Here is an 11179-nt window from a genome sequence, read left to right on the forward strand (position 1 = left end):
GGAGGCTCCAAGGTCCCTCCAGGCAGGGTCTAGGTGGTAGTGAGGGGTTGCAGACATGAAATCCCCATCATTACTTTCTTTGCTTTGCTCAAACCTCACTTGGGAGAAGCTTGCGATGGTGGATGGAGGCGAAGAAGAGCCAAGACCTTCCCATTACAGAGAGAAGGGTAGTTGAGCTTTGTGCTGTGTACCGTAGGATGGGTACAGGGAGGCTGTGCACTGTGGTCAGGGTTGTCAGTCTTGGAAACACATGTCGTATGTAGGCATCTACCTGGTTTTCAAAGGTACCAAACCAGACCAGGGCCAAATTATAAAAAGAGAAGACTGGTTTTGAGAGCCTCTTTTCTGGCAGTCTTGGTTTGCCCCACTGCCATCAAGCTGAAACACCTGGGCCGGCAGCACCACTGGTGCTGTTATCTGTTCTCCTTCCCAAACAGCCCACCCCAGAAGAGAGAAGCACAGTCAGTCTGAAAAGCCACAGGAGTGAATTGCTTTGGCTTCCTGGGATTCCTTGTCCAACAGCAGTGCTAAAATGGAGCATGTTTGTAGGTCTCTTCTCCTACCTGTGATGTGGGTGGAAAAAACTCCGGAGTATCCCCACATCCTCAGTCTAACAAATAAATCCAAGCAAGTCTTTCTCCCCTGCATCGCAAGGCTCTCCCTGTGAGGAGCACGGGGTGATTTACTCCAACGCTGAGCTGCAGTTTCCACCTAGTGAAGAGAAGTTTGCTCAAATTTCCATTCAGTCTCATTCAAGGGAAGAATATTAGAAACTCCACTCTTTAGCAGTTCATTAAACACTTTAGTTTAATAGCATCCTCCAGGGAATCCCAATCCGGACCACGTGAGCCAGGAGTAAACAGCTGCATCAATTAACCCCATAATCTCAAGGGTGCTATTAGAAGGTGAGATACCCTTAGAAAGTGCATATGCCTGCAATTAGGCTTAAAATACTTATGTGTCAATAGCTTTAGTTATTTGTGCTCTCTGCTATTGATCTTACTTACGTTTTCCGCATAAAATGGTCTTTCTTATTTCATCAATAAATTAAGTGCTGTTTGGACTTATTCACTTTTTCTATGAAATGGTGTGAACTCCCCAGGTCCCGACCCTGGCCTGGCTCTATCTGAGATGAGGACCTCCAACCCTCTTTGCCAGCAGATCTGTCTCAGTCTCGTTTCAGGAGCTGGGGAAAGCAGCAGTGGGAAAAGACATGCAGGAGCTGCCGGCCTGGATTGACCATTAGCAGAGCTCGGGCAGGGCAGAGGAGGCGTTTGGGCTGGGTTTGCTGGATATGACACTTTACATGTTTGTTTTTCCTGCCCAGGTCAGATTTGGAGGAGAACTTAGAGAAGGCTAGCTTTCAACACCATGAACACAACAGAAATGATTGAGGTTCTGCCACACAGGGATTCGAGGAAGGGGCAGGATCTACAAGACCATGCAGAAGATGAGCATCTCCCTGGTTTTTCTTCCCAGTAAAAGGCTTTGGGAGGAACTTTAAATCCTCTGAAGTGGCAACTGAGCAGGCAGGGAGCAGTGGGGTCAGATGAAGGTCCTCTCTTTTTCCTCCTCATATTTTCCATCAGCTCCATTACTGATTGCAGCCTCTTCCTTAGATTATTTGGCCCAAAACCAGGTGTGTGCACAGACAGAAATGTGATGGTGCTCGGTGTTTCTGGCTGGAAGCTGGGACAGCTCTGGGACATATGGGTGTTCCTGGTTATCGGAAAGATGTGAAATGGTGGAGAAGCGTTTGCCTGCAGAGCTGGTCGAGAAGGGGGCTTGAGGAGGGGGAGAGTTTTATGATTGTTTCTTTTTTGTAGTCAGACTTTTAAGTCATAATTCTTACTCATATGGGAGTGGACCAAGGCCGGGGTCCTGCTGCAGAGTAAGTGCTGTGCGGAGGGTTGAGCACACTGAACAAAATAGCAGCTTTTGTCGAGGGCTGGTGGCATTGTATGCTCAAAATATCTACTGTCCTTTGCATTCTTTAAGTTCTTCAAGACTCTTTGCTTGTTTTCACCAGGTTCCCTTGAAGACCTGTCATCTCTCTGTTACAAAATTGCACAATTCTTTTCATGGACAATAATTCTGGAGGTAATTTTTTTTTTTTTCTTTTTTTTTTTTTTTTGTCATCCTGGCTTTTTTGTGCTATACTTAACAAATGTTGTGGTGTTTCATGAGGAGCATGGGTGAAAAAAGAGAAAACTTAGGGCATTTAAAAAAACAGTCTTTCAGATAGTTTTCATTGTTTGGTTTGCTGCTCCCCTGCCCATCTGGTGTGTATCGGTGCATGCAAAATTTTATTTTTAACCAGGCTCTCCTGACCGAACAGAGCCCAGCAGGCCCTTGTTGTTACAATTAAGCCATGTGCTAGTTTCCATAACTCATTAGCCCTTTAGTTTCTGGATTAATTCAATGTGCAAATAATGTCACAAATTGAATATTAGTAGACTTCTATTGAGGATTAAGCGGCAGTAAAAGCATATCGCTGTGTCTTCATTTCGCTTTGCACGACTGTGGTTTGTCCAGCGTAGCGAGTGGTTAGTTAACTACCCGATAGCTCACCATCTTCTTTCCCGTCCTGTTTCTGCACATAACAGCCCAGCTATTAGCAGAGAAAAGCAACAAGTGTACATGTAAAAGTGGGGGTACGCCAAATGAATCTCCCTGTTAGTGCCGCACAGTGCCCAAACTCTCTATGGAAGGGGAGCTCTGCATGAGGATGGCCCCGGCTCTCCCACAGTTGCTCCCACAAACACCCAGCAGCACTCAGTCAACGTGGTTAGCTAATGGGCTGTACTTGTGGCGAGTTAAACGCTTCACCTGTGTCATCGCATGGACTTCGCAATGCATTTTATCACCTCTAATTCTCTGCAGATACAAAATTTGGGTGGGATTGCTTAAACTAGCCGGGGTATCCCTGTTGTTGCTACAGAGATGAAGCAGGAAGCAGGCTTTGGAAGGGGTGCGATGTCCCATCCCAGCCAAAGATCTCCACGGGGGTCCCAGCACCTGCCCCCAAGGGTCTAGTTGTGGGTTGGGACCCAGGGTGGGCACCGCAATGCCAACACGAGCCCAAAGCTTTTAACTTCAGATGTGGTGGTGTCAATGTGGGAAGAATGGCTCCATGCCATGAGAACTTTCAGGGCATTGCTGAGCAAAATGGGTGCAGCTTTCTTTTAATGCACTGAAGTGGAGGCAAATTTCAATCTAATAATGTAAAGCAGCAATAACCATTATAATTAATTTATATAAAAGACATTATAAAATTACACTTGATGCATTTAAATCCCATCCAGGAGCAGTGCTCGTTTTCCAGTTAAGCTATGGGCTGTACTAAGGCAGACGGGGAAAGAGGTATTTCAATATTTCTTATAATTTTATATTCTTTCTAATATCTCTCATGCTAATTTCATTATGCAACACAGTCAGCACAGTGATGTAATTATTGAAAAGTAATTTTGCAATAAATGGATTTAAATGTGTTCGAGTCCATTGTAAATTCAATCTCTTGGTAAAGGTGGATTGAACAGGCAGGAAAAAGGGAGCAGGAACGTTGCCGGGTGAAAGCTGAGAAGTCCTGAGCATCCCATGTTGAGCATCTGCTTACACCAACTAATAACATCCACTTCAGATGGAAACCGCTGACGGAGCCAGCTTCCCTCCCCTTGAGCCCCCAAAGCCGCCGCTTGCAGAGGGCACTTCCGACCTTCACGGTGGGGTGAAATTTGGGATTGGTCAAGTCTCCTCCCCGAGCAAGGCACTGCCATTGCTGGATGTCTGTGCTGCTCTTAGCAAAGTGGGTCCTGTGTGGGTGTCTTAGTCTGGATTAAGGGCTCAGTTACTGGGCAGGGACATAAAGATATTCTTCTGCATAAGACATGGGAGACGTGATTTCTATTCCTGGCTCTGTCAGAGACTTCCTGTGTGATACTGGGCAAGCGGTATATCATCTCTGTGCTTCCATTTCCTCATCTGCACAATAGGGATAAAGAGTGCTTCCCCAGCTCATCGGTGAAATTAATGTAACATATGTAAAGTGCATGTATATCCCCAGATGAAAGGTGCCATTGTAATAATATTCAAATCATTATGGAAAATAGATAAAGCGACCAACCCCTGCTAAATGATCGTCTAGCTTTTCACCAGATTCGTGAGATCCACGCAAAATGTGATAAGAAAACCTCAGATGTCAAGTGGTTTAGAGTCAGACTCTGCTCATGAAACAGAGCTGGCTGTGCCTTTTAAGTGGAGGATGAAACAGTAAAGAATTTGGGGCTTGGAAAGTTGTTGCCGTGGTTAAGCTGTCCCGGTTTCCTGGATGCCACTGTTCATCTAGAGGGGAAGCCTGGGGGATACATCGCCTAATGTCCAAATCAGGACCCGAGAACCCTTCAGTGACACTGAAATCAAAGTGATACAGCAGGGCTGCTTGTTTTTTCTGACCCTAATGGCTGCATACAAGTTTGGGATATCCCAGAAAGGTCACGCGCGGATGGAGGTGACAAAGGGCACGTTGGAGGAACTGGCTTAGGAGGAATACTTAACCCACAAGGCTTATGTTAGACCTTTACCCAGAGGTAAAGGAAAGAGCTCTGGCGGCACTTGTAGAGCATTAGTGGATACTGTAATGGGAGGATGTTCAGGGCTAAGTACCGAGGTGGTGATATCTCTTCTCTGATGTCCTCTGTGCATCTCCCCTTTTCCACAGCATCGCTCCAAGGTATGTTTGGGCAGCACAAACACCTCTGCCCTGTAAGGAGTATCCATGTTCCTGGCAATAGGTTTATAACCGAGCAAGGCTGGTAGCAGGCAGACACTTGTGTGTTTTCTCTGAAACAAATGTACCTCCTGGAGTTTCCTTCCATTGTGAAGGAGGTGCTGGCTTGGCCTCCGAAAGAGCCATGTTGGGGATTGCTTGGAACCGGAACTCACTGGAGATTTGACTCCGAAACTGCTGTGCTGGTCTCTTCTGGCACCATTGTATAGTTGCCCAGCACCAAATGCTCAATTATAGACAAAATTGAATTTACAATTTGCTTTTGGGCAATGTGTAAATTGGCCCTTCATTGATTATTAATGAAGTGCTAATTGCTCTTTGCAACCAATTTTTATGCAAATGCTATTAGTGCTATTTGCACAATCCTGCAATTTACAGTTTTACATTTGCAATGGCCTGGTGAAAAGATGTGAAAAGATGACAGCTTGTCCTAAAAGAAAACAAGAAGGGGAGGGGGGGAGGCAATCGCAAAACTTGCAAAACTTGGAGTAGCAAAATAACACAATTAGGAATGAGAAAACATTAAAAAAAACCCCAACAAAACGAACAAACAAACCCTCTCTCTTTATTGATTGTTACAGATTCAGCGTTGACAGGGGTTGTTCTGAATGTAACAGGATCCCATGGCAGATGTAAACCAGACTCCAGGCATTTGCTGTGTGTTTCACCACGGAGGTCAGCGTATGAATTTGCCTGTGAAAACATTGATGCGAGGCTGCCAGCGTTACCCATTCAAGAACCGGGTGCTTTTCTCGGTGACAAATGATGCGGTGTTAGTTTGCAAATCAAGTGTGGGCAGCTGCTGAACTGTTTTGGCGCAGAGCTCCTCTCCGAGATAACACCTCTCCCCTGCGTGGGGCTGGGAGCCGAGTGTAAATCCACAGCCCTCCTGCCCTCCTCTGCCATCGCACCCGGCTTCTTTCGACCTCCCTTTGCTTCTGCGTCACAGGGACACCTTGCAGGTGGTGCAGGGAGTTATATTTTGGCTGGGAAGCTCTGCATGAGAAGGCTGGGTCCTGCAAAATGGGAACACTATGGGTCTCGCTTTGCTAGTGGGGAATGAGGGTTTCCAGTAAGGGCTTGTCTGTGGGTCCAGCTTCCTTAGAGGCTCTGGGTGTTGCTACCTGCTCTGAGGCTTCGTAGGAACCTTTTGGTGAAGTAAGAAATCAGCTGTAGCTCCAAGCTATTCCCTAGTTGCTTCTCCTCTATCGGACAGACTTTTCAGTGAACTTCAGCGACGGTGTTTGAGGCAGCAGAGTGGCCTCATCTGCTGTCGGGTGACAGATGCTGGTGGAACAGGGCTTGCTGAGTCCCTAACAAGAATGATTTTTTTAATTTGGGTGGGGGCAGGCTGTCGTTGTTAGGACCCAAGGAAGCCACAGGTAGCCCCTGTGTGATGGGATAAGGAAACAGCTCATATGAGCGCCTGCACGGGTGGCACTAGCCAGGCAGGTTGAAAATAAATATGATTTGGGGACCCTCAAGCGGCCACAGTGAAAGTGGATGTCAGCTTGGACCTGTCCGTATCTGGAGGAATTAGATAACAGAAGGGTTTGTTGTTGACCTACAGCCACCCTTCTTTATTCTATTTTATTAACCCTTCTTTATTTTATTTTATTATTCATTTTATTGCTTATATCCTTGAGCAGAAAGATGCTGGTTTTACACACAGCTCCTGTGTTCATACATCCCAGGAACCTGTTTATTCGTTGGCTAGAGCAGCACACTGGGAGCTGGTGCTCAGCTGTTTGTTCACAGCATGTTCTGGTCCTTCTAGAGTTGTCCCTTTTCCAGGTGCATCCCTCTGTGCTATAGAATATCACTGTGCTCTTCCTCCTGACACACGTGACCTACCCTTGGCCATATTAATGTCTTTTGCTGGGACGAGTCCAAGCAGCCAAGTGATCCCGACTGTACATGTTTCCATTCTGGTTTTGTGTCATGCCCGACTTTCCCAGCAGTGATTTAAAGTTTTCTTTGCAGAGCCTTAATAAGAACATCATTTCTGCTAGACCTTGCACCATTCTTGTCTTCAGCCTTCAGAGGAGGAGGAAGGAAGTGGATCGCTGCCCGGGTGTGTTACCCCCATCCAGACCTCGCTAAGGGCATGACCATGGTCCACGTCCCCGGTTCGTGGCAGAACATTTGATGCAAGTGAAGTTCTCCCTTCTTCTGCCCCATGGCCGTGAGCAGCTGCCGCTCCCAAGGCTTTCCCATGGCGCTGCCAGGGCAAACACTCGCTGCCTGCTCCCTTTCCTCGGACAGCAGCGCAGGAATTCTGTTGGAGCTGCAGGGATCGCTGCTGGCCGCCTCGCTCTCGCCGGCAGCACGGGAAGATTTCCTCTTGCTTTGATTACAGCGTGGGTTGTTTTCTCAGCGGGACCCTGCTCCTGGCCGTTCCTGGCATGGTTACTGAGAGTGCAGGAAACACAAAGGTTCCGGGGAAGCTGCAGGCACGGAATACGGGCTGGGGCGGGCGGTTGTGTTTCCCCCGAGGAGCTGCGTGCTGTAAGGCCCCACGCAGACGCAGCGTGGCACTCTTTTCCAGAGCACCATGCCTGGCGCCTGTGGGAGCCCGTCCCCACGCCCGACCCTGTCCCTGACCTCGCCGGCAGCCGCAGGCGCCCCGGTGCTCCCCCAGCCCCGCTCGCCCCCCTGCACACCGCGTTCCGGCCACCCTGGCTGCCAACCCTCCGACCCACAGTCGGTGCTTTGCTGAGCATCGCGGCTCAGGACCTGCAGCCGCCGGAGCCATCCCAGGGCTCAGCCTCAGGGAAGTGTCCAGAGGATGCTCTACAGCTGCTCAGAGCATATGTCAGGGTGCGTGCACCTATACACCACGAATGTTTGTGGATTGACCAGTCAGGAAATAGTTCCCAGGGGAGTAAAATCTTAATTTTTAATCCTGGGAGAACTGTTTGGATGTGACTTGGAAGTATTGTTGGTTTGCCTTAGTTTTGGGGGGATATAATCTGCTTTTTCAGGGTGGATGTGGCCCTAATCTGAATGAGGACCCAGATGTGACAGATGAGGTTACAGGAGATGGGAATGCAACCAAACCACCCCAGAGGTAAGAGCTACCCAGCCACCTCCCCAAAAAAAGCCCTGCTTGGTGCCTGGGGTAAAATATGCATTGTGCTCAGGGGGATGAGCTTTCTCAGCCTAGAAAAACCCAAGGAGCTGAGCTTGGCCTTGGCCTGAGGTGGCTGGTGATGTTGGACAAGTCTCCTGGTACTTGAAGGTGGGTGCAACAACACTCTCAGCCCCCCAGGAGCAATGCCCCGGGTGCAAACAGCCTGCAGGCAGCCCTGCCAGGATCCCCCCAAAAGGCAGACGTCAGCGCCGCTCTCCCAGCTCCCAGAGAAAGAGGGTTGCAGCTTCAATTTAAATAATTGTTGCCAGGGTTTCAGCAGTGAGCCATTTGTCTCGGAGACAGGATCCCTTGTTAGCAGGGGGCTATCTGGGGAACACCCCCCCTCCCCGTGTTGCCAAGGCACCTCGACCAGAGGGACTTTCTGCACCTCCTTCTGCTGTTCCTCTTGCCTTTTGTTTTCCAAAACACCCCAGGTCGGCAGAACCCCTCTGTGCACCTCAGCTCTGCGGGCGCAGACGGGGTGCATGTGCACAGGGGTGTGCTGTCTGCACCCCAAAAGGGCTCTGTTCTGCCACAGTAGCCGGGCTCTCGTGTCTTTGCTCTTTGTTTTAACAGAGATGGGGGGAAGAGGCTGTTTTGCTGGACCATCGAGCATCTTGTGGGTCAGCCCGTACTGCTTTGTCACCGGGATGTCACCTGCATCCTGAGGTCCCCGCATGGCGCATCAGTGTTGGGCTTCCCTCGGCCAGGTGGGCACCCTGAGGAACAGCAAACTTGGGATGGTGAGACAGGAGGGGAATAAACTCACTTAAGCTGTTTTAGCTTTCAGATTCCCTCCAGGCTTAAAGCATGCTTTAATTTTCAGCATTTTCTTGTGTTTTCTTTCCAACATCTGGTTTGGAAGGCTCTTCTACCAATGAAATAGGAACAAAGTTGTGTTTTCCCCCACTCCTTGGCAGTGGCTGTCTGCCATCAGCAGTGGCAGTCTGGGGTAGACTTGTTTGATTTATCCTTAGTCTCCAGACAGCACAGGGAGGCTCAGAAGATGGAGGAAGAAACTTCTTCTCCACCCCATAGAAGAACACTTCTTATGGTTTTTGGTGTCCATAACAAAGTCCCTCCTCCCTATGGAAAACAAAACCCAAGAAGAAATTGTGGGCCTTATTTTTTGGGACCAGCATCCTATCAGGACCTCATTTTAAATTCCCCAAATTTGAGGAATATGTGTTTTAAATATGATGTTATAAAGATGTAGTAAATGTTTAATTTTATTTTTATTAAATACTAAATTGATGATGGCTGACACTTTATTAAAGTGTCAAAGTGAGTGTTCCTACATTCTAATTACTTATTCTAACAAGGAGGCAGCCTCGTCAGGAGCCACACGCGCTGGCGTGCGCAGGCGAGGGGCGCTCCCGTTAAGTAACACCTATTAAACTATCATTTGCACCTAGAGGCATCTCATTAATATCTCAACTGGTGAGACTGTGCTGCCAATGCCTACCCGACCCGGGGCGTTGACAGGAGAAATGGCTCCAGGAGGCCTTTCCTCGCTCCAGGCTCTCCTGTACAAATAATTCCTATAAAATTAATAACGACTATTCCACTTAATTGAATTCCTGATAAATTAAGATTCTTCCAGGCCTCTGTTAAATGCATCCAAGAGATGCAGGAGGAGTGCTGCACCACAGTCTGGGGAAAGTTTTGTTCTTCTCCTCTCTCCCCTCCCTGCTTCCTTTGTTTCTCCAAGCCTCTTCCCACCTTACCCATCCCTCCTGCTGCTCCCTCCTGATCACGCTTTTCCTTCCCCTCCTGACCACGTCTTCTCTTTTCTGCAGCAGTTTCCTTTCTGATCTCCCATTTGACTCCCTCCCACTTCTCTGCCTCTGCCTGGATCTACCTTTATGGCTAGCCATCTCAATTACTTGATTCCCTTCTGAAGCCTTCTTCTTCTTTCCTCTCTTCCCTTTCCATCTTTCTGTTCCTTTCTCCCATCTTCCATTTGGCTCTTCACCTCACCAATAGGAGCCATTTTTCTCAGCTTTCCTTTCAGGCCCTGAAATGGTTGTCTTCTTAGAGGAATCTCCTCGCTGGTGTGAGATCTCTGTTGGATGAGATCGTGGCGCTGCATCTTCAGAGCTGTCCAGTCACCGAGAAGACATGTCCTTCCCCCAAAGTGGAGACTGCCATCCCCAAAAAACTTACGGAACATGCAAATCTCCTTTCATCCTACCTTCCCCATGGATGGAGAGATACCTGTGTAAGAAGAGGAGCTTGTCCTCAAGACAGAGTTTATATGGTCACCACTTGGATGCCAAATCATTACAAGAGAGGTAATGGGCTTCTGCAAGGGACATCTTGGAGTCTGAGGGCTTTTTGTTGCACTGCAGGGCTGTCTTTAATGTCATTTGCCCTGCTCCTGGCAGTAAAGGGGCTGCCTTTTTGCCCTTACCCTGTGCAGCTGCACTGCTGGCATTGGGGTCTGACCATCAGTTGTTGGGGTTTGCTTTTATCATTCCTTTAATAAATATAAAAATACCCACTAAAAAATTCCATTCTATTTTTATTTCATTCCAATTAGAAAAACAAACTAGAAACTACACTTAATATTAAAAACACCAGCTCGAGATTCAAAGCAAGCAACTTAAAAATAAATAAATACATAATGGAAAAAATATCATTAAATAACACATGAATAACAAGTAATGGGATTTTAATCTTCTTGCTAGGAGAGGCTACTTCTTCAGCACTAAAGGTGACTCACAAGCAGCATCACTCTGGGAAAGTTAAAAGTGATAATTCGATAAGACTCAAGGATTGTGTGGAACTCAAAGAGGGATAAAACAGCCATGCAGGGGGCTCTCCTTCCTCTGTCTCTTAGTGGTGAATGAAACTGGAAAAACCTCATCAATTCAGAGCTGCTGAAAAATAAAACACGATCACATCTTCATGAACACCCAGGTAGACTGGAAATCGCTGCCCTGTGATGCCATGACTGCTGAAAGCTGAACAGAGTTCAAAAGGAGGTTCAGCATTTTTGGGGATAACTATGTTCAGACTTGTAGGAATTATTATTAAATATATATATAAATCAAACAAAATAACAACACCCTTTGAAGGGGTCTGGAGAGCACCTCTGGGTGCCTGCACCAGGACTCGGCTAATCATTGAAGTTAGGAAGAAGCTTCCTGCAGTGGTAAGTTGCTCCCAAACCAGGGCATTTTGCATCGACTTCTGCTGCCTCCAGTGGCGGAGCTGAGATGGAGCCTGAGACCTCTGGGGCACCTGGAAATGGGACT

The 11179-nt window shown here is 47.8% G+C and overlaps 1 long non-coding RNA gene across 1 annotated transcript; it reads left to right on the top strand.

The window, feature by feature from the left end:
• The first annotated feature begins 1923 nt into the window (after positions 1–1923).
• Positions 1924–6952, top strand: LOC142603936 (uncharacterized). The gene is made up of 4 exons (XR_012837825.1): positions 1924–2100; positions 3306–3363; positions 5368–5461; positions 6823–6952. It is a non-coding gene; the product is annotated as an uncharacterized LOC142603936 (long non-coding RNA).
• Positions 6953–11179: the final 4227 nt, after the last annotated feature.

Source organism: Balearica regulorum, chromosome 15, assembly GCF_011004875.1.
Source record: "Balearica regulorum gibbericeps isolate bBalReg1 chromosome 15, bBalReg1.pri, whole genome shotgun sequence".
NCBI lineage: Eukaryota > Metazoa > Chordata > Aves > Gruiformes > Gruidae > Balearica > Balearica regulorum.